The sequence below is a fragment of the Aquarana catesbeiana genome, linkage group LG03, assembly GCF_042186555.1.
Source record: "Aquarana catesbeiana isolate 2022-GZ linkage group LG03, ASM4218655v1, whole genome shotgun sequence".
NCBI lineage: Eukaryota > Metazoa > Chordata > Amphibia > Anura > Ranidae > Aquarana > Aquarana catesbeiana.
This window is the reverse complement of record NC_133326.1, coordinates 644,406,891-644,424,490: the sequence shown is the minus strand read 5'-3', so window position 1 is coordinate 644,424,490 and position 17,600 is coordinate 644,406,891. Positions and strand designations below refer to the sequence as shown.

The following is a 17,600-nucleotide window of genomic DNA, read 5'->3' as shown; positions in this document are numbered from 1 at the left end:
CTATCTGCATGGTTGCAGGTTAGATTCTCCCTTTTATCTTCAACCTGTCCTAGAAAATTAAACGGGAGAGGACGATTGGCCAGCCTGGGCAAGCCAAATACTTGTGCTTTCAGGCACCCGGTCCCCTTGGCTGAATGGTCTTTTTCCACCATACATGTCAAGATTCAAGCAGCTTGGACCGCTATGGAGGAGGAGCTTTGAGAGCCCGGATAGCTCAGTCGGTAGAGCATCAGACTTTTAATCTGAGGGTCCAGGGTTCAAGTCCCTGTTCGGGCGGTGCCTTTCACTTACCTATGAGGCCTTTGAGCTGCCAATAGGGCAGTCTTTATGCACATCTGCCGGGAATGCTCACTGGCTCAGAGAGATGAAATGTCCTAACTTCCCCCTTTCTAGGCTCCTGGAATCTGCCAGAAATAAAGGTGGCTGAAGGTGATTGCTTGACCAACTGTTTCCCAACAACCCTTGTCTATGGCAGCTTACCTGGGCTCCAGTTCAGGCATGTTATCTAGCGAACTTTCAACAAAGGCCCCAAATCCTTCCACCTTGGTCTTTTCTCAGCAGCATAGCTGTTCAAACACATACGCTCCCAGTGGCCTTTCAGGACTGCTGTGGGAGAAACGCATCTGACATCTAGGGCCCTGTCCCTTTAGATTCTCCTTAGTTCTTTCAAATGCTAACACTATTCAGTGGGTAAACAATGCCCACTTAGGCATCGTCCCTGTCTCATTAACATGCCAAGTCCCAGAATGCTCAGCGGCCCACTGGATGACACTTATGTGTCTCTCCTCAATGTCAATTTCTCCTCCAAGGAAGGGCAGATGTTGGCAGGCACTGATTTGGTTAGCTTTGCGCAGTGGCAGTATCATAGCCAATGAGGTTCAACTGAGGCGTGATTATTGCTAATTGAAAACTTTTCCCAATACCCCGCCACGATGACTTGAAATACAGTCAGCACTGGCAATTTTTGAGAGTCTCTGAGGAGACTGAGCAATGTGTTTTCAACAGCAGATAAGTGACGGCTTCTTACATGCAGACCAGGCCTGTGCTGGCCATCGGGACTACCGGGAGATTCCCGGTGGGCCGATTGGCAGCGGGCCACTACAATGACTCAGATGTCAGACAGTGACTGTGTCACTGTCTCTCTCCGTCTGAGCGTCGCCTGGCGCCGGGCGGCTCCGCTCCTGCACTCGGCGGGCGGGCCGGCCGCCGGCGTCACAAAAGAACAGGCAGGCATTGACACTCCCCCAGGCACTCCCCCTAACAGCTATCAATATAGCTATTTGGGCGGCCTCTTTGTCCCGGCGCCGTGACGTCACTCACGGACGGAGGGCGGAGGCGGCCCGGGGACATAGGAGGAGGCGGAGCAGAAGTTCTGAACCACCACCAGCAACAAGTACAGAGAGACCAAGGCTATAGTGTCACTGAGTCTGTCATCATTCAAGTAAGCAGCAGTGCAGCACTATAGTAATAATAACTTTTCTAATAATAATAGTAATTACTAGTAAGTAACTGAATATACAGCATGGAGGGGGGGAGGGGTAAATCTGTACTGTATAAATGTACTGCCTCTGGTCATGGTTAAATTATTCATCAGTTACCATGGCCAGTGGCATTAAATTAATAATTGACCAGTGGCATTAAATTAATATTAATGCCAGGCATTAAATTAATATTAATGCCAGGCATTAATATTAATTTAATGCCACTGGTCAATTATTAATTTAATGCCACTGGCCATGGTAACTGATGAATAATTTAACCATGACCAGTGGCAGTACATTTATACAGTACAGATTTACCCCTCCCCCCCTCCCCCCGCCATGCTGCATATTCAGTTACTAAAAGTAACTGAATATGCAGCATGGCGGGGGGAGGGGGGGGGTAAATCTGTATTGTAAATGTACTGCCATTGGTGATGGTTAAATTATAAAGTAACTGAATATGCAGCATGGTGGGGGGAGGGGGGGAGGGGTTAATCTGTACTGTAAATGTACTGCCACTGGACATGGTTAAATTATTCATCCATCAGTTACCATGGCCAGTGGCATTAAATTAATAATTGATCAGTGGCATTAAATTAATATTAACCACTTACCAACCGGCCCATAGCCGAATGACGGCTGCAGGGCGGTTGGATAACTCTGGGAGGACGTACTATGACGTCCTCCCAGAATTCCCCTCTCGCGCGCCCCCTGGGGCGCACACCCGAACACATCCGTGACCACGCATCACGGATCCTGGTAAATGACCGCTGATCGCGGCCGTTTACCATGTGATCTCGCCGTCAAATGACGCCGTCTGATGACGCCGGTTCCTCTCCTCCCCTCCTGTGTACTGATCGGTACACAGTGAGCGGGGAGGGGGATGGATGGATGGCTGCAGCGCTGTGGGCTGTATGTGTAGTGCCCACAGCGCTGCACAGAGACATCCAGCCATCCATGCTCAGCCATCCCTCACTACTATGCAATGCTGTGCAATACTCTGCAATACCCCCACACTACTCTGCAATACTCTGCAATACCCCCACACTACTCTGCAATACTCTGCAATACCCCCACACTACTCTGCAATACTCTGCAATGCCACCACAATACTCTGCAATGCTGTGCAATACTCTGCAATGCCCCCACAATACTCTGCAATGCTGTGCAATACTCTGCAATGCCCCCACAATACTCTGCAATGCTGTGCAATACTCTGCAATGCCCCCACAATACTCTGCAATGCTGTGCAATACTCTGCAATGCTGTGCAATACAACAGTTTATATACTGTTTTTGTGTGTGTTTGAAAAATTAAAGTGGGCCGGTCTGGATGAAGTCCAGGGCCAAATTTTTGTCCCAGTCCAGCCCTGATGCAGACTGAGATGCGTTAGAGTTGAGAAAGTGAGTCACGGGCCCATTGACACCATAGAGAGCTTTTGTGTCATCACGCAGCCTGGGTAGAACAATCAGTGATTGGCACGCGCCGCTCGTTCTTCACTTGCCTGTAATCCAGAGTGGACTCTACCTCGTTTTTTTGCCTGGGTTTCTTCTGCTGGACCTGGCAACATGAGGCTCAAGGTGAACTGTCTTTATTTGTAACCCAGTCACTGATTAAGAATACTGGAAGCGTGTTGGTCCAGGGTTAAGGAAGCCTTTCGGGCGGTGTCTTTTTGCAAGGCCCTTGTTTCCGGTCAAAGAGCATTGAACTGTAGGTAAAACTAAGGCAGAAACTTTAGGCGTTCTCCACCTGTACCGGACTGGACCCTATCTGCATGGTTGCAGGTTAGATTCTCCCTTTTATCTTCAACCTGTCCTAGAAAATTAAACGGGAGAGGACGATTGGCCAGCCTGGGCAAGCCAAATACTTGTGCTTTCAGGCACCCGGTCCCCTTGGCTGAATGGTCTTTTTCCACCATACATGTCAAGATTCAAGCAGCTTGGACCGCTATGGAGGAGGAGCTTTGAGAGCCCGGATAGCTCAGTCGGTAGAGCATCAGACTTTTAATCTGAGGGTCCAGGGTTCAAGTCCCTGTTCGGGCGGTGCCTTTCACTTACCTATGAGGCCTTTGAGCTGCCAATAGGGCAGTCTTTATGCACATCTGCCGGGAATGCTCACTGGCTCAGAGAGATGAAATGCCCTAACTTCCCCCTTTCTAGGCTCCTGGAATCTGCCAGAAATAAAGGTGGCTGAAGGTGATTGCTTGACCAACTGTTTCCCAACAACCCTTGTCTATGGCAGCTTACCTGGGCTCCAGTTCAGGCATGTTATCTAGCGAACTTTCAACAAAGGCCCCAAATCCTTCCACCTTGGTCTTTTCTCAGCAGCATAGCTGTTCAAACACATACGCTCCCAGTGGCCTTTCAGGACTGCTGTGGGAGAAACGCATCTGACATCTAGGGCCCTGTCCCTTTAGATTCTCCTTAGTTCTTTCAAATGCTAACACTATTCAGTGGGTAAACAATGCCCACTTAGGCATCGTCCCTGTCTCATTAACATGCCAAGTCCCAGAATGCTCAGCGGCCCACTGGATGACACTTATGTGTCTCTCCTCAATGTCAATTTCTCCTCCAAGGAAGGGCAGATGTTGGCAGGCACTGATTTGGTTAGCTTTGCGCAGTGGCAGTATCATAGCCAATGAGGTTCAACTGAGGCGTGATTATTGCTAATTGCTTCTCGGCCCTTTGGCTAAGATCGAATCTAGTATCTGTTCTTATCAGTTTCCAGGAGGTGGCGCTTGCTTCTGTCCCTGATCTATGGCGAGATAGAGATGGGATTGCGGTTGCTATGCAAAACCTGCTGGAGTGAAGGTAACCCGGAGCGGTTTGTAGCCGAAAGGGAAGCCTTCTGATGGGGACGGAGAACCATTCGGTCTTGGCGGAGGGTCGGGATCCTGGCCTTCTGGCCTGGATTGGGGCAGCTCTAGCTCTGGACAGTTATTTGGGAGAGAACGCTGGCTCCCCTTGCTCCCACCGGGGGAGCGGCCAGTATTTCCCAAATGTAATTAGGTAGGAGGGACGGAACGACGGTGAAGCCTGATGGCAAGGGCTCTCTCCAAGCTTCCAGAACTCCATACCTTTCTGCCTGGGGTGGGGGCTGCTGTGGTCTGGGCTGTGGGTCAGGGCTTTTTCGAAAAGCCAGTGGTGAATGTGCCCCTGAAGTGGCAGTTCAGGGGTGCCGTATAGTCACGGTGTGAAAGCACTTGATTTTATGGCACCATGGTCACTTCACCACAACACACGTTTTTCGCACCTGCCTCTTGGGCCGGGCCTTTTGGCCAGGACCAGGGGAAATTTTTATGCCTGGCCGGAGGGCCGGCCATTGTATAGCACAATGGCCACTTTCACTCTCCCATCTCACTATCTTCCCCACTCTTTCTTTTACCCCTGTTTGTCACCTTTTTGTCCTTTTTTTGGTTGTTTTGTATACACGTTTGTCACTGTGTGGCGAGTAGGGTGTGGGTCCTCGGGCCTACTCTGAAAGTCTTGGGAGGGGGTGGACATAGGCCTTTTGGCTTGGTTCGCCCTCTCCTTTGAGGGGTCTCTCTTCGGTAGAGCCCCACTGTACTTGGGTTGGTCTGCTTCGGCAGTCCTTCCAGTTGTGGGGGTCCGCCTGGTTTCGGCCAGATGGACCCTTTGTCTGAGTACCTCAGTCCCTGTCTGGAGCCTAACGCCCCGGGGGATCAGGGTAAGGTCCTTCCCTAGTGGAGGACTCTGTACACCCGTTGCACGTTTTTGTGTTTCACTCTCTATGTGTGGGCACTTTTTTTTGGCACCGGGTGGAAGTTTTTGAGGTGTGTTTTGCACGCCACTGGCTTTTCGATAGAGTGATTATTGCTAATTGAAAACTTTTCCCAATACCCCGCCACGATGACTTGAAATACAGTCAGCACTGGCAATTTTTGAGAGTCTCTGAGGAGACTGAGCAATGTGTTTTCAACAGCAGATAAGTGACGGCTTCTTACATGCAGACTGAGATGCGTTAGAGTTGAGAAAGTGAGTCACGGGCCCATTGACACCATAGAGAGCTTTTGTGTCATCACGCAGCCTGGGTAGAACAATCAGTGATTGGCACGCGCCGCTCGTTCTTCACTTGCCTGTAATCCAGAGTGGACTCTACCTCGTTTTTTTGCCTGGGTTTCTTCTGCTGGACCTGGCAACATGAGGCTCAAGGTGAACTGTCTTTATTTGTAACCCAGTCACTGATTAAGAATACTGGAAGCGTGTTGGTCCAGGGTTAAGGAAGCCTTTCGGGCGGTGTCTTTTTGCAAGGCCCTTGTTTCCGGTCAAAGAGCATTGAACTGTAGGTAAAACTAAGGCAGAAACTTTAGGCGTTCTCCACCTGTACCGGACTGGACCCTATCTGCATGGTTGCAGGTTAGATTCTCCCTTTTATCTTCAACCTGTCCTAGAAAATTAAACGGGAGAGGACGATTGGCCAGCCTGGGCAAGCCAAATACTTGTGCTTTCAGGCACCCGGTCCCCTTGGCTGAATGGTCTTTTTCCACCATACATGTCAAGATTCAAGCAGCTTGGACCGCTATGGAGGAGGAGCTTTGAGAGCCCGGATAGCTCAGTCGGTAGAGCATCAGACTTTTAATCTGAGGGTCCAGGGTTCAAGTCCCTGTTCGGGCGGTGCCTTTCACTTACCTATGAGGCCTTTGAGCTGCCAATAGGGCAGTCTTTATGCACATCTGCCGGGAATGCTCACTGGCTCAGAGAGATGAAATGTCCTAACTTCCCCCTTTCTAGGCTCCTGGAATCTGCCAGAAATAAAGGTGGCTGAAGGTGATTGCTTGACCAACTGTTTCCCAACAACCCTTGTCTATGGCAGCTTACCTGGGCTCCAGTTCAGGCATGTTATCTAGCGAACTTTCAACAAAGGCCCCAAATCCTTCCACCTTGGTCTTTTCTCAGCAGCATAGCTGTTCAAACACATACGCTCCCAGTGGCCTTTCAGGACTGCTGTGGGAGAAACGCATCTGACATCTAGGGCCCTGTCCCTTTAGATTCTCCTTAGTTCTTTCAAATGCTAACACTATTCAGTGGGTAAACAATGCCCACTTAGGCATCGTCCCTGTCTCATTAACATGCCAAGTCCCAGAATGCTCAGCGGCCCACTGGATGACACTTATGTGTCTCTCCTCAATGTCAATTTCTCCTCCAAGGAAGGGCAGATGTTGGCAGGCACTGATTTGGTTAGCTTTGCGCAGTGGCAGTATCATAGCCAATGAGGTTCAACTGAGGCGTGATTATTGCTAATTGCTTCTCGGCCTTTTGGCGAAGATCAAGTGTAGTATCTATTCTTATCAGTTTCCAGGAGGTGGCGCTTGCTTCCGTCCCTGATCTATGGCGAAATAGAGATGGGATTGCGGTTGCTATGCAAAACCTGCTGGAGTGAAGGTGACCTGGAGCGGTTTGTAGCCGAAAGGGAAGCCTTCTGATGGGGATGGAGAACCACGGGGTCTGAACCAGAGGGTCGGGACCCTGGTCTTCTGGCCTGGATTGGGGCGGATCTAGCTCCAGACAGTTATTTGGGAGAGAACGCTTACTCCTGCCTTGCAAGGGGGGGAGGGAGTGGCAAGTACTTCCAGAATGTAATTAGGAGGAGTGATGGGAGCGACGGCAGAGCCTGATGGTAAAGGGCTCTTTCCGGCTTCCTGATCTCCATATCCTTCCTGTCTGTGGTGGGGTCTGCTGTGGTCTGGGCTGGGTGGTCAGGGCTTTTTCGAAAAGCCAGTGGTGAATGTGCCCCTGAAGTGGCAGTTCAGGGGTGCCGTATAGTCACGGTGTGAAAGCACTTGATTTTATGGCACCATGGTCACTTCACCACAACACACGTTTTTCGCACCTGCCTCTTGGGCCGGGCCTTTTGGCCAGGACCAGGGGAAATTTTTATGCCTGGCCGGAGGGCCGGCCATTGTATAGCACATTGGCCACTTTCACTCTCCCATCTCACTATCTTCCCCACTCTTTCTTTTACCCCTGTTTGTCACCTTTTTGTCTTTTTTTTGGTTGTCTTTGTATACACGTTTTGTCACTGTGTGGCGAGTAGGGTGTGGGTCCTCGGGCCTACTCTGAAAGTCTTGGGAGGGGGTGGACATAGGCCTTTTGGCTTGGTTCGCCCTCTCCTTTGAGGGGTCTCTCTTCGGGAGAGCCCCACTGTACTTGGGTTGGTCTGCTTCGGCAGTCCTTCCAGTTGTGGGGGTCCGCCTGGTTTCGGCCGGATGGACCCTTTGTCTGAGTACCTCAGTCCCTGTCTGGAGCCTAACGCCCCGGGGGATCAGGGTAAGGTCCTTCCCTAGTGGAGGACTCTGTACACCCGTTGCACGTTTTTGTGTTTCACTCTCTATGTGTGGGCACTTTTTTTTGGCACCGGGTGGAAGTTTTTGAGGTGTGTTTTGCACGCCACTGGCTTTTCGATAGAGAGTGATTATTGCTAATTGCTTCTCGGCCTTTTGGTGAAGATCAAGTGTAGTATCTATTCTTATCAGTTTCCAGGAGGTGGCGCTTGCTTCCGTCCCTGATCTATGGCGAAATAGAGATGGGATTGCGGTTGCTATGCAAAACCTGCTGGAGTGAAGGTGACCTGGAGCGGTTTGTAGCCGAAAAGGAAGCCTTCTGATGGGGATGGACAACCACGGGGTCTGAACCAGAGGGTCGGGACCCTGGTCTTCTGGCCTGGATTGGGGCGGATCTAGCTCCAGACAGTTATTTGGGAGAGAACGCTTACTCCTGCCTTGCAAGGGGGGGAGGGAGTGGCAAGTACTTCCAGAATGTAATTAGGAGGAGTGATGGGAGCGACGGCAGAGCCTGATGGTAAAGGGCTCTTTCCGGCTTCCTGATCTCCATATCCTTCCTGTCTGTGGTGGGGTCTGCTGTGGTCTGGGCTGGGTGGTCAGGGCTTTTTCGAAAAGCCAGTGGTGAATGTGCCCCTGAAGTGGCAGTTCAGGGGTGCCGTATAGTCACGGTGTGAAAGCACTTGATTTTATGGCACCATGGTCACTTCACCACAACACACGTTTTTCGCACCTGCCTCTTGGGCTGGGCCTTTTGGCCAGGACCAGGGGAAATTTTTATGCCTGGCCGGAGGGCCGGCCATTGTATAGCACAATGGCCACTTTCACTCTCCCATCTCACTATCTTCCCCACTCTTTCTTTTACCCCTGTTTGTCACCTTTTTGTCTTTTTTTTGGTTGTCTTTGTATACACGTTTTGTCACTGTGTGGCGAGTAGGGTGTGGGTCCTCGGGCCTACTCTGAAAGTCTTGGGAGGGGGTGGACATAGGCCTTTTGGCTTGGTTCGCCCTCTCCTTTGAGGGGTCTCTCTTCGGGAGAGCCCCACTGTACTTGGGTTGGTCTGCTTCGGCAGTCCTTCCAGTTGTGGGGGTCCGCCTGGTTTCGGCCGGATGGACCCTTTGTCTGAGTACCTCAGTCCCTGTCTGGAGCCTAACGCCCCGGGGGATCAGGGTAAGGTCCTTCCCTAGTGGAGGACTCTGTACACCCGTTGCACGTTTTTGTGTTTCACTCTCTATGTGTGGGCACTTTTTTTTGGCACCGGGTGGAAGTTTTTGAGGTGTGTTTTGCACGCCACTGGTTTTTCGATAGAGAGTGATTATTGCTAATTGAAAACTTTTCCCAATACCCCGCCACGATGACTTGAAATACAGTCAGCACTGGCAATTTTTGAGAGTCTCTGAGGAGACTGAGCAATGTGTTTTCAACAGCAGATAAGTGACGGCTTCTTACATGCAGACTGAGATGCGTTAGAGTTGAGAAAGTGAGTCACGGGCCCATTGACACCATAGAGAGCTTTTGTGTCATCACGCAGCCAGGGTAGAACAATCAGTGATTGGCACGCGCCGCTCGTTCTTCACTTGCCTGTAATCCAGAGTGGACTCTACCTCGTTTTTTTGCCTGGGTTTCTTCTGCTGGACCTGGCAACATGAGGCTAAAGGTGAAATGTCTTTATTTGTAACCCAGTCACTGATTAAGAATACTGGCAGCGTGTTGGTCCAGGGTTAAGGAAGCCTTTCGGGCGGTGTCTTTTTGCAAGGCCCTTGTTTCCGGTCAAAGAGCATTGAACTGTAGGTAAAACTAAGGCAGAAACTTTAGGCGTTCTCCACCTGTACCGGACTGGACCCTATCTGCATGGTTGCAGGTTAGATTCTCCCTTTTATCTTCAACCTGTCCTAGAAAATTAAACGGGAGAGGACGATTGGCCAGCCTGGGCAAGCCAAATACTTGTGCTTTCAGGCACCCGGTCCCCTTGGCTGAATGGTCTTTTTCCACCATACATGTCAAGATTCAAGCAGCTTGGACAGCTATGGAGGAGGAGCTTTGAGAGCCCGGATAGCTCAGTCGGTAGAACATCAGACTTTTAATCTGAGGGTCCAGGGTTCAAGTCTCTGTTCGGGCAGTGCCTTTCACTTACCTATGAGGCCTTTGAGCTGCCAATAGGGCAGTCTTTATGCACATCTGCCGGGAATGCTCACTGGCTCAGAGAGATGAAATGTCCTAACTTCCCCCTTTCTAGGCTCCTGGAATCTGCCAGAAATAAAGGTGGCTGAAGGTGATTGCTTGACCAACTGTTTCCCAACAACCCTTGTCTATGGCAGCTTACCTGGGCTCCAGTTCAGGCATGTTATCTAGCGAACTTTCAACAAAGTCCCCAAATCCTTCCACCTTGGTCTTTTCTCAGCAGCATAGCTGTTCAAACACATACGCTCCCAGTGGCCTTTCAGGACTGCTGTGGGAGAAACGCATCTGACATCTAGGGCCCTGTCCCTTTAGATTCTCCTTAGTTCTTTCAAATGCTAACACTATTCAGTGGGTAAACAATGCCCACTTAGGCATCGTCCCTGTCTCATTAACATGCCAAGTCCCAGAATGCTCAGCGGCCCACTGGATGACACTTATGTGTCTCTCCTCAATGTCAATTTCTCCTCCAAGGAAGGGCAGATGTTGGCAGGCACTGATTTGGTTAGCTTTGCGCAGTGGCAGTATCATAGCCAATGAGGTTCAACTGAGGCGAGAGCCCCACTGTACTTGGGTTGGTCTGCTTCGGCAGTCCTTCCAGTTTTGGGGGTCCGCCTGGTTTCTGCCGGATGGACCCTTTGTCTGAGTACCTCAGTCCCTGTCTGGAGCTTAACGCCCTGGGGGATCAGGGTAAGGTCCTTCCCTAGTGGAGGACTCTGTACACCCGTTGCACGTTTTTTGTGTTTCACTCTCTATGTGTGGGCACTTTTTTTTTTGGCACCGGGTGGAAGTTTTTGAGGTGTGTTTTGCACGCCACTGGCTTTTCGATAGAGTGATTATTGCTAATTGCTTCTCGGCCTTTTGGCTAAGATCCAGTGTGGTTTATACTACGGTGTGACTTAGCCAAGAGGTGTCTGGGGTACCCGAAGGTCGGCTTTGGGGGGAGCGTCCCTTTTCGGAGGGCCCCCCCTTGCTGCTATTGGCTGTAGGATTAGTCCCCAGACAACGGGAAGCGATCGCCCCTTTTGAAGGCGGTGTGAGCGATTTTCAGGGGCCCCTTTTGGGGTACCCCTGGGCGGAGGAGAAGCCTTTTTGGTTTCCAGGATGGCGGCTCGTGGGTTGCGAGACTCATTGCGATTCCAGACGAGGCCTGAATTTAAGACGATGGTTAACCTGAAGGTCGTGGTCGAGGATCTGTTGAAGAAAGCTTTAGGCTTAAAGGTGAGCAGCATATATTGTTTGCAAGATTTTCAGCAACAAGGTTTATATGATGTCACTTTCATTTCGTCCGAGGTCTGTTGGGCTGTTTTTGAAGGAGCAAAGCAGAAGAAAGAACTAGATGTGGTCAAGATGTTCGAGATCATCCCACTCTTTATGCAAGAGGAAAGGCTTATAACTGTGCACTTGTACAATCCCTTTGCGGACCCTGCATTGATCCGGGCTTTCTTAAATAACTATTGTGCAGATCTAAGAGGCGGGGAGAAAGTACGGAATCAATTCGGAATCTGGTCTGGAAAGTATCGTTTTATGGGCCGATTTAAGAACGATTCAAGTTGTGTGGGGGGAGTAAAGAGGCCCCCGGCAGTTTTCACCATTGCAGGGGAGAGAGGTTTTTTGTTTTACCCCGGACAGCCCAGGTATTGCCGCAAGTGTTTTTCGTATGGACATATAAGTTCGGAGTGTGATGAGGGACAGAAATGTCGATTCTGTGGCAAAAGCGGACATCTGGCCAAAGAGTGTGGGGAACAGAAGGTTTGTGACATTTGCAAGAAGCCCGGGCACATGGCTAGACAGTGTGAGGACTATAAGTTCTACAAAACAAGATGGGCGGATATTATGGCATCTGAGAGATGGATGTATACGGATGGAGGAGGGCGGCAGAGACCCATGAGTGCGACTGGTGAGGAGACTGCTAGGAGGGGACCCGCGGATCAGCCTGATGCGGCCTCAACTAGTACTCCCCCGGTGCATGAGGTCAGTGAAACCGCACCCGAGGAGGTAAGTGGTGTGAAGGGCGAGGTGATGGAAACCAGTGGTGACACTGTGAGTAAAGTGACAGCTGGGAGTACTCACAAGGCGTCTGGTAACACTAGGAAGGGTAGAAGAGCGTCCCAGACGGTGAGTGAGGAGGAGCCGAGAAACCCGGGAGTAGAAGAACAGATGGAAACTGGAGCCGGGATGTGTCAAGAAATGTCTGGAGATGAACAGGAGAATGGCGGTCCATCAGAGCTGGACATTGGATCCTTCTCTACCCCTAGCCCAATGGCTGCATCATCTGTCATTGGTGCTTTATCATCAAGTGAGGAAGAGGAGGAGGAAGATGAAGAGGAGATGGAGGACAGTGATGCGAGTGTAGAATGTGCTCAGCGTCCGGTAAGCGGAGCTGAAGACAGCGACAGCTTCTCATCCGGTAAGAGAGCCCGGTTGGAGAAGGCTGGAGTAGGAGTGTTCCCTGCTGAAGAGGCTGAAGTTGCAGAATCTGCTGATTCTCCTGCCCTAAGGAGAAGATGTAAGAGTTCGGAGAGAGAAGAAGTATAATTTAACTGTTTATTTATGGCTGTATTATTTCTTTATATCTTATTAATGGTTTTGACTATTAGTTCAGTGAATGTGAGAAGTGTGAAGTCCAGATGGCGGAGAGCTGCAGTATTGCAAGAGCTGGGTGACGCAAATGTTGATATGGTATGCTTACAAGAGTGTGGTGTGGATAAGTGGCCAGGGGTGGAGGAGTGGAAATATGGCCCCGCTGTGTGGTCACCTGCATGCGAATCTCGGAGTGAAGGTGTGGGAATTTTGATAAAAAATCCTAATATACAGATTATATCCCATGAGGTTGTGATCCCTGGGAGAGTGTTGGTGGTGATGGTGGAGTATCTGGATGTGAAGGTGCGGATCGTGAATTGTTATGCCCCTGCTGAGCGGAGAGAAAGAAAGGACCTGTTTGAGACCTTGAAATTATACTTACCAGGGAGGGTGGCTACCGTGTTGGCTGGGGATTTCAATTGTGTGCGGAAGGCTGCGGAGAGAGATGGTGTGGGGCAGGAGAAGGGTGTGGATTCTACATCCAAAATTTTGAATGAGATGGTGGAGGATTTACATTTTAAGGATGCAGCGGTTGAGGTGGAGGGAGGCAGGCCATCGTACACCTTCTTTTCAGATAGGGGATCCGTCAGATCTCGGATCGACTTTATCTTTGTGTCCGAGTCAGTGGGTGTGGAGAAATATAGTGTGTGTCCTGTGACCTTTTCGGATCATGTTATGTTAATATGTACGGTTGATCTGGAAGGAGGGGTAAAATTTGGTAGTGGACTATGGAAACTGAACTGTGCAATTCTGGAGGATGTGGAGGTGTGTGAAAGATTTGAAGTCTTTTTTAGGAATCTGGTGAGGAAAAAAGGGAACTTTCCTGATGTGAGGTGGTGGTGGGACTGTGTGAAGGGTAGAGTGGCGGGATTTTTCAAAGGTATGTGTGCCCAGAAAGCTAAAGAGAAGAGAGAGTGTGATGAGGCTTTGTTGAGGAGGTTATACTTCTTACTCTCATGTAAAAAGATGGGGTATGAGGTGGACCAGGATTTACAGGAGGTGAGGGATGAAAGAAATAAGAGATTGAAAGAGAAAGGTAAAGGAATTGTGTTCCGTGCAAAAGTGCAAGAAATGGAAGAAGGGGAGCGGTGTTCTAGGTTTTTCTTCAAAAAAACCTTCAACGAGAGAAGCCTGATGCGGACAGTGTTTAAAGGAGAGAGGGAGGTGGAAGGGGAGGAAATGGTGAAAGAGATTGTGAATTTTTACGAACAGCTGTATAATGAACAAAAAGGGGCATCAGAAGAAGAGAGGAAAGAATATTGTGAAGTAGTGAAGGGAAAACTGAACCCAGGTGACGGTGAAGGACTGGGGGAACCGGTCTCAAGTTTGGAAGTGGAAACTACTTTGAAGAGTATGTCTAGAAACAAGACCCCGGGGAAGGACGGACTTCCAATGGAGTTTTATTTGAAATTTTGGCCTTTGTTACAGGAGCATGTAGTGGAACTTTTAAACCTTTGTATGAGTTCTGGAGTGATGTCAGATACGATGAAGCAGGGTGTAATTACTCTGATTTTTAAGAAGGGAGACCGTAGGGATATTAAGAACTGGCGCCCCATATCCTTGCTGAATTGCGACTACAAGGTATTGGCAAAAGTGCTGGCCATGCGTTTGGGGCGAGTGGTTAACCAGTTGGTGGGGGACTGGCAGGTCTGTGCGGTCCCTGGGCGACGGATTGCCGATAATTTAATATTGTTAAGAGACCTGATATTCTACGCACAGACTAATAACCTGCCCCTGGCGGTGGCCGGTATTGATTTGGAAAAAGCCTACGACAAGGTTTCACATTCCTTCTTGTTCCAAGTACTTGACTCAATGGGGTTGCCGGAAAATGTAATGAAGATGGTGAAGGGATTATACAGAGACATCTCTAGTCAGGTGATCGTGAACGGGAGTGTGTCTGGACCCTTCCGAGTGTGCTCTGGGGTAAGGCAGGGTTGTCCCCTGTCCCCTATTCTATTCATATGCGTGATAGAGCCACTATTAAGATCCGTGCAGGGAGATAAAGGATTCAAAGGTTTCTTTATTCCAGGAGGAAGTGGTGATAACGTTAAATCCCTATGTTATATGGATGACGTGGCCTTTGTATGTGCATCTGAGAGGGATCTTGCTAGAGCTGAGTTGCAATTGAACATCTTTGGGATAGTGTCCGGATTGAATGTGAATTGGACGAAGAGTCAGGTATGCCCCTTAAGTGGAACCTTCAATACGTCGGGGTCAAAATTGAAAAGAACAGAGTCTATAGAAGTGCTGGGAACCTGTTTTGAGAGGAATCTCATGGGGCAAACTAACGCAAAAAAATCAATTGAGAAGATGTCAAAAAAATTGGAGTTTTGGAAGATGAGGAAGATGACATTGACAGGGAAGACTCTGGTGGTGAAAGCGGTGGTACTACCTCTTCTGTTATATTTTAATATTGTGTTCCCTCCAAGCAAGATTTTGATCAAGCAGATGGCACGAAAGTTGTTCTTATTCTTTTGGGGGGCTAAAATGGAAAGGGTGGCTCGAACCATAGTGACAAAAAGTAGGAAAAATGGGGGGTATGATTTCCCGAATGTTGAGACCTTTTTAGGGATGCACTTTTGGTTTAGTCATTGGAAAGCCTTTTCTGTCGGTGGGAGGACTGCTCATCTAATGAGGTACTTGGCAGGTTGGTCCCTAATAAAATGGGGATGGTGTATAAAGGACCTGACAAAACCGGTCGCCTTGTTCCCGCCTTCTTTCTATCTCAGGTTGGAGCAGTTCTTTAAGCAGTACGGCCTGGGAGGGTTGGGAATGGGGGCATTAAAGAAGGAGTGTGTGGTGAAGTGGTTGAGAAGGGAGGAGGTGGTGGAAAACATAAGAGGGGTGAGGAGTAATTTTGCAAAGGAGTGTTGGGCAAGATTCTCATGGAGTGGTGTTACAAATCGTCAGAAGGAGATATGCTGGATGGCGTTTCATGAATGCTTACTAACTTTGGCTTTTCTGAAGGGGAGAGACTTGTCCAGAAGAGAAGACTGTCCAAGGGAAGGATGTGGAGAAATTGAGTATGTACGGCATGCATTATGGGAGTGTACTTTTGTGCAAAGGGTTTGGAAGAGAGTGGAACCTTTGGTGAAGAGGGTGACTGGCATGGAGGTGTTTGAACCAGAGGTTGTTTTCTTTGGGGTGGTGGAGGGGTGTAGGAAAAAGCAAAGAAAGATATGGATTATGTCTTGTATTTTCAAAGAAGTGGTATGGGATGCGAGGTGTTGGTGGTGGAGGAATAGAGTGATGTTGTCTGAAAGAGACTGTGTTAATATGTTCCGTGCAAAATTATATTTGGTGTTGTTATATGATAAGGGATGGATGGGGGAGAAGGAAGCAGAGGAGTTTTGGGTGCATGAGAGGTGGGGAGTGGGGTAGGAGTACGGTTTTGTTGATATGTTTTTATGTAAGGATTTTTTAACCTTTTTTGTAAAAGATAAAGACCATACTTAAGTGATGCAAAGAACACTGCTCGAAGGATATGTTGAGCTTAAAAACTCGTTGAGTTGGTGATTCAGTCTGAGTAGTATGGAAAAAAAAAAAAAAATCTATTCTTATCAGTTTCCAGGAGGTGGCGCTTGCTTCCGTCCCTGATCTATGGCCAAATAGAGATGGGATTGCGGTTGCTATGCAAAACCTGCTGGAGTGAAGGTGACCTGGAGCGGTTTGTAGCCGAAAGGGAAGCCTTCTGATGGAGATGGAGAACCACGGGGTCTGAACCAGAGGGTCGGGACCCTGGCCTTCTGGCCTGGATTGGGGCGGATCTAGCTCCAGACAGTTATTTGGGAGAGAACGCTTACTCCTGCCTTGCAAGGGGGGGAGGGAGTGGCAAGTACTTCCCGAATGTAATTAGGAGGAGTGATGGGAGTGATGGGAGTGACGGGAGTGACGGGAGCGACGGCAGAGCCTGATGGTAAAGGGCTCTTTCCGGCTTCCTGATCTCCATACCCTTCCTGTCTGTGGTGGGGTCTGCTGTGGTCTGGGCTGGGTGGTCAGGGCTTTTTCAAAAAGCCAGTGGTGAATGTGCCCCTGAAGTGGCAGTTCAGGGGTGCCGTATAGTCACGGTGTGAAAGCACTTGATTTTATGGCACCATGGTCACTTCACCACAACACACGTTTTTCGCACCTGCCTCTTGGGCCGGGCCTTTTGGCCAGGACCAGGGGAAATTTTTATGCCTGGCCGGAGGGCCGGCCATTGTATAGCACAATGGCCACTTTCACTCTCCCATCTCACTATCTTCCCCACTCTTTCTTTTACCCCTGTTTGTCACCTTTTTGTCTTTTTTTTGGTTGTCTTTGTATACACGTTTTGTCACTGTGTGGCGAGTAGGGTGTGGGTCCTCGGGCCTACTCTGAAAGTCTTGGGAGGGGGTGGACATAGGCCTTTTGGCTTGGTTCGCCCTCTCCTTTGAGGGGTCTCTCTTCGGGAGAGCCCCACTGTACTTGGGTTGGTCTGCTTCGGCAGTCCTTCCAGTTGTGGGGGTCCGCCTGGTTTCGGCCGGATGGACCCTTTGTCTGAGTACCTCAGTCCCTGTCTGGAGCCTAACGCCCCGGGGGATCAGGGTAAGGTCCTTCCCTAGTGGAGGACTCTGTACACCCGTTGCACGTTTTTGTGTTTCACTCTCTATGTGTGGGCACTTTTTTTTGGCACCGGGTGGAAGTTTTTGAGGTGTGTTTTGCACGCCACTGGCTTTTCGATAGAGTGATTATTGCTAATTGAAAACTTTTCCCAATACCCCGCCATGATGGCTTGAAATACAGTCAGCACTGGCAATTTTTGAGAGTCTCTGAGGAGACTGAGCAATGTGTTTTCAACAGCAGATAAGTGACGGCTTCTTACATGCAGACTGAGATGCGTTAGAGTTGAGAAAGTGAGTCACGGGCCCGGTGACACCATAGAGAGCTTTTGTGTCATCACGCAGCCTGGGTAGAACAATCAGTGATTGGCACGCGCCGCTCGTTCTTCACTTGCCTGTAATCCAGAGTGGACTCTACCTCGTTTTTTTGCCTGGGTTTCTTCTGCTGGACCTGGCAACATGAGGCTAAAGGTGAACTGT

General features: G+C 49.5%; 5 non-coding genes and 4 pseudogenes across 5 annotated transcripts; all 9 read left to right on the top strand.

Annotated features, from left to right (window-relative positions):
- The first annotated feature begins 203 nt into the window (after nucleotides 1–203).
- TRNAK-UUU (transfer RNA lysine (anticodon UUU)) lies at nucleotides 204–276 on the top strand. The gene has a single exon. It is a non-coding gene; the product is annotated as a tRNA-Lys (tRNA).
- A 566-nt stretch (nucleotides 277–842) lies between these two features.
- Nucleotides 843–983, top strand: LOC141134993 (U4 spliceosomal RNA). Its single transcript, XR_012243303.1, has one exon. It is a non-coding gene; the product is annotated as a U4 spliceosomal RNA (small nuclear RNA).
- Nucleotides 984–3,450: 2,467 nt separating this feature from the next.
- Nucleotides 3,451–3,523, top strand: TRNAK-UUU (transfer RNA lysine (anticodon UUU)). Its single transcript has one exon. It is a non-coding gene; the product is annotated as a tRNA-Lys (tRNA).
- A 566-nt stretch (nucleotides 3,524–4,089) lies between these two features.
- LOC141135393 (U4 spliceosomal RNA) lies at nucleotides 4,090–4,154 on the top strand (annotated as a pseudogene).
- Nucleotides 4,155–5,279: 1,125 nt separating this feature from the next.
- Nucleotides 5,280–5,401, top strand: LOC141135526 (U4 spliceosomal RNA; annotated as a pseudogene).
- A 641-nt stretch (nucleotides 5,402–6,042) lies between these two features.
- TRNAK-UUU (transfer RNA lysine (anticodon UUU)) lies at nucleotides 6,043–6,115 on the top strand. Its single transcript has one exon. It is a non-coding gene; the product is annotated as a tRNA-Lys (tRNA).
- A 566-nt stretch (nucleotides 6,116–6,681) lies between these two features.
- On the top strand, nucleotides 6,682–6,746 carry LOC141135309 (U4 spliceosomal RNA; annotated as a pseudogene).
- Nucleotides 6,747–9,046: 2,300 nt separating this feature from the next.
- Nucleotides 9,047–9,184, top strand: LOC141135489 (U4 spliceosomal RNA). Its single transcript, XR_012243579.1, has one exon. It is a non-coding gene; the product is annotated as a U4 spliceosomal RNA (small nuclear RNA).
- Nucleotides 9,185–17,217: 8,033 nt separating this feature from the next.
- On the top strand, nucleotides 17,218–17,339 carry LOC141135494 (U4 spliceosomal RNA; annotated as a pseudogene).
- The last annotated feature ends 261 nt before the right edge of the window (nucleotides 17,340–17,600 follow it).